Source organism: Glandiceps talaboti, chromosome 9, assembly GCF_964340395.1.
Source record: "Glandiceps talaboti chromosome 9, keGlaTala1.1, whole genome shotgun sequence".
Lineage (NCBI taxonomy): Eukaryota > Metazoa > Hemichordata > Enteropneusta > Spengelidae > Glandiceps > Glandiceps talaboti.
This window is the reverse complement of record NC_135557.1, coordinates 25,969,860-25,975,113: the sequence shown is the minus strand read 5'-3', so window position 1 is coordinate 25,975,113 and position 5,254 is coordinate 25,969,860.

Below are 5,254 nucleotides of genomic sequence, written 5' to 3'. Positions count from 1 at the left end.
TTGTGTTCCAGAGGTATAAAATGGAAAATTTTTGACTGTGTGGTTAGGAATGTAGAATTAGACAAACAGTGACTTTCTATATTATGTAAGCCTGTTATATGTATAAGTAGATACCAGTTACACCCAGGTACTTGTATAGGTACATGTAGATACCAGTTACACCCAGGTACTTGTATAGGTACATGTAGATACCAGTTACACCCAGGTACTTGTATAGGTACATGTAGATACCGTTCACATCCAGGTACTAGGTACAGATGAAGGAAATATTTTAATGATGCTTTTTGTACTTCTTTGTAAAACATTGCATGAGATATTTAAAACAAAAAATAGATTAGTAGATAAAAATTAACTTTAGAATATTTCCCAGATTTATGTAGAATTATTTGTATGAAATGTATAAATGGATTATGCATATTTCATAGGATAATAATAACACATGATGACACAACTAGTTCCAATAAGTATGCCCTTCAATAAAATAATCAATTTCCCTATATTTAGTGGAACCAGTTGTGTCATCTTACATCATTGCTAAACTTAGTCCATTACTTTCAAGACCTGGTTTCCAGTTCTTTTGGTTGTTATACAGTTGTTGGACCGATCCTGTAGGTGGTTATACAGTTGTTGGACCGATCCTGTAGGTGGTTACACAGTTGTTGGACTGATCCTGTAGGTGGTTATACAGTTGTTGGACCGATTCTGTAGCTTGTTATACAGTTTTTGGACTAATCTTGGGACACATGCTGAGTTTTATTATAAGTATTTGGGTGTAGTTTATGTTGCGTATTTCAAAGTTACTCACAGTATTCTACTTACTGAAGCACACACTTAGCCATTACTTGCAATTAAAGTTACTCACAGTATTCTACTTACTGAAGCACACATAGCCATTACTTGCAATCAAAGTTACTCACAGTATTAAATACTGAAGCACACTTAGTCATTACTTGCAATTAAAGTTACTCACAGTATTCTACTTACTGATGTATACTTAACCATAACTTGTAATTAAAAGGTACTCACAGTATTCTAATTACTGAAGCACACTTAGCCATTACCTGTGTCGTCAACTATTTAACAATAAGTGTAATGTATAGAAGACATACATTGACATTAAAATCATTTTAAATAGTTTAATCGAGGTTACGATGTAAGTATTTTCATTTGAGTAAAAAGCTTATAAACTCCGCTTGTGCCATTTTAATAAACTCATTTGTTATTGATAGTATATTTATAGATTTCTTCACATTTATAATTCTCGGTGTCAAATTTTAGCAAAGGTAACATTGTATCTTGTTCTTCGGCAAAAAACAAAAAAAAATGAAAATTAGAAAAAAAATTAATGATGTAGTAAATATAAAAATAATTCATTTTAAAGTCTTTTGAAAATGTCATCTTTATCTTCAAACTTATTGTATAATATACCTTTACTGACTGACAAATTGTTTTTATTGATAACCAGTTCTTTAACATTTTTTTCTAAAATTGACTTCCAGTTTTTTTGAGAGAAATGTTCTGTATGACATTAATTGTTAGTACAACCCAAAACACCAAAGTAAAGTGTTTTCTGTATGTATCACAATAGTTTATAGTATCCATGTCAAATGTTAACATATACCGTTTCATTTGCTAATTGACCACATTAGAAAGGCCACATGCTAAGCTTGCAAATAAACCAATTGAAACAGTGTACTTTTACACTTGATATGAATGCTGTAAACAAGAGTAGCACACAGAGAAAGTGCTTTACTTCAGTGTTACTTGTTGTAATATGAATGCTATAAATGAGTGTAGCACACAGAGAAAGTGATTTACTTCAGTGTTACTTGTTGTAATATGAATGCTATAAATGAGTGTAGCACACAGAGAAAGTGATTTACTTCAGTGTTACTTGTTGTAATATGAATGCTATAAATGAGTGTAGCACATAGAGAAAGTGATTTACTTCAGTGTTACTTGTTGTAATATGAATGCTATAAATGAGTGTAGCACATAGAGAAAGTGATTTACTTCAGTGTTACTGGTTGTAATATGAATGCTATAAATGAGTGTAGCACATAGAGAAAGTGATTTACTTCAGTGTTACTTGTAATATGAATGCTATAAATGAGTGTAGCACATAGAGAAAGTGATTTACTTCAGTGTTACTTGTTGTAATATGAATGCTATAAATGAGTGTAGCACATAGAGAAAGTGTTTTACTTCAGTGTTACTTGTTGTAATATGAATGCTATAAATGAGTGTAGCACACAGAGAAAGTGCTTTACTTCAGTGTTACTTGTAATATGAATGCTATAAATGAGTGTAGCACATAGAGAAAGTGCTTTACTTCAATGTTACTTGTTGTAATATGAATGCTATAAATGAGTGTAGCACATAGAGAGAGTGCTTTACTTCAGTGTTACTTGTTGTAATATGAATGCTATAAATGAGTGTAGCACATAGAGAAAGTGCTTTACTTCAATGTTACTGGTTGTAATATGAATACTATAAATGAGTGTAGCACAGAGAAAGTGTTTTACTTCAGTGTTACTTGTTGTAATATGAATGCTATAAATGAGTGTAGCACATAGAGAGAAAGTGCTTTACTTCAGTGTTACTTGTTGTAATATGAATGCTATAAATGAGTGTAGCACATAGAGAAAGTGTTTTACTTCAGTGTTACTTGTTGTAATATGAATGCTATAAACGAGTGTAGCACATAGAGAAAGTGCTTTACTTCAGTGTTACTTGTTGTAATATGAATGCTATAAACGAGTGTAGCACATAGAGAAAGTGCTTTACTTCAATGTTACTTGTTGTAATATGAATGCTATAAACGAGTGTAGCACATAGAGAAAGTGCTTTACTTCAATGTTACTTGTAATATGAATGCTATAAACGAGTGTAGCACATAGAGAAAGTGCTTTACTTCAGTGTTACTGGTTGTAATATGAATGCTATAAACGAGTGTAGCACATAGAGAAAGTGCTTTACTTCAATGTTACTTGTTGTAATATGAATGCTATAAACGAGTGTAGCACATAGAGAAAGTGCTTTACTTCAATGTTACTTGTAATATGAATGCTATAAACGAGTGTAGCACATAGAGAAAGTGCTTTACTTCAGTGTTACTGGTTGTAATAGTGCTATTTCAAATGTAATTAAGTTGTAGAAGTAGGTTAATTGATTATCTACACAGATTATAACAAACAAACAAACAAACAGTTCATTTGAAGCTATGAGTAATGTCTGAATCTTATTTTTTTTTGGTAATTTTCTGTCAGCATACACTGCCCTCATTGTTAAAACAAAAAAAAACATTTTGTACAAATATTGCACTTCCAGTATCCTAGGAGACAAGACGGACTAGCTTTTACTATTTTCCATTCTCCCTTTACCCATTTTATCTAATAAAGGATATAACATATATTTCTTCTTTTATTCTTTTTCAATACTTTATTTAACAAATGGGTAATAAAAATAAATAAAACAAGTTTGTTTTAATTTTGCATTGAGCTTTTGGTTTGTCTTAGTCGACTATCCTCATTGGAATGATAAATGAGAAATACTCTACTCTACTCTACTCTACTCTACTCTACACCACTTTACCTACTCTACTGTACTCTACTGTACATGTACACTACACCACTCTACTCTACACTACACCACTCTACCGACTGTACTCTACATGTACACTACACCACTCTACTCTACACTACTCTACACCACTCTACCGACTGTACTCTACATGTACACTACACCACTCTACTCTACACTACTCTACACCACTCTACCGACTGTACTCTACATGTACACTACTCTGCTCTACTCTACACCACTCTACTCTACATGTACTCTACACTATATACCTACTCTACACTACTCTACACCACTCTACCTCACACTACTCTACTCTACACCACTCTACCGACTGTACTCTACATGTACACTACTCTGCTCTACTCTACACCACTCTACTCTACATGTACTCTACACTACTCTACGTCACACTACTCTACTCTACACCATGTACTCTCTGATTCAAATTAAATTCTCAATATCGAGGTATCATGTAATTTCGGAATATCAAATGTAGTGAATACAATTTGGAATCATATATACTTCTTCTCTCCTATTAAAGAATAATCTTGTCGTTTTCGATTTTGTTGTGATTGAGCGCAGTACTCTTCGTACGATATAAATGGCGCTCACATTTCGGCTTCTCTGTGCAAACCATTGGTATCATAATAATCAATCAATCTTTATTTCATAACAGCATGCCATAGCAAGCATATAAGAATATTTACGGCCTAATATCATATTGTTGTGTTACTAGGCGACCGATCCATTTGCAAAAGGACACAAAATTACTATAGTATCACTGTCGTTTCTGAGACCTCGGTGCGCGGAGACGGTTTGTGGCAGCACTAGGTTAGTGTCTCAGTGCAAACACCGGTGATGGCACTTTTTTGACTAATTCGTAAATACCTAATAACGTCATTATTTTGTATTAATGACCACCATTGAGTAGAATATTACCTCGCGGCAAGTGACTGCCGATTATACGATTACGAGGAAACATGGACATTTGAATTTTCCCCAGTAACCTAGAGAGTATATAGGACTACCTAGGAAACGTGATGTAGACATCGGACATCGACAGAGGAGCTTGGAGGACGTAGGACGTACGTAGGACGGCAGCCGAAGACGGGCAACGTTTGCAGTTTTCATCATTTCCCCAGTCTAATATTTTAGCATAAATTTTGTAGAAGGCAGGATATACATCATTGATGGTAAGCAAGTAATTTTTTAAAACATGCATAGTCCTACTTGCAGAATGACAAAAAATTCATGGAAGTACTGACTGTATTCAGCTTGCCTTGTGAAATGTTGGGTGGTGTACTTTCTAGCCCTGCTTACAGGCGGTGCACGAGTCTATATTGCTGACTTGACTCTAGGAGGGACAGTTGTCAGAATCGAGTCCCGGATTACTCCGTATGCAAGCAGGACTATGTACTTCCATGCTTTTTTTCCATATAGTCCTACACGTACTTGCAGACGGTGTACGCGTTTCGCTCAACACCTGAGAAGCGACGACTTACTCCGTCTGTATGTGAAGTCTTCTTTTCTTTATCGCAGACGGGGAATTCTGGAAATACATTCTGACACGGTGTCACTCAGTTATTGTGTGTGTTTGTGTGTGTGTGTGTGTGTGTGTGGGGTGGGGTGGGGGGGGGGGTGAGGGACTTGTTATTGTCATTCAAATTAA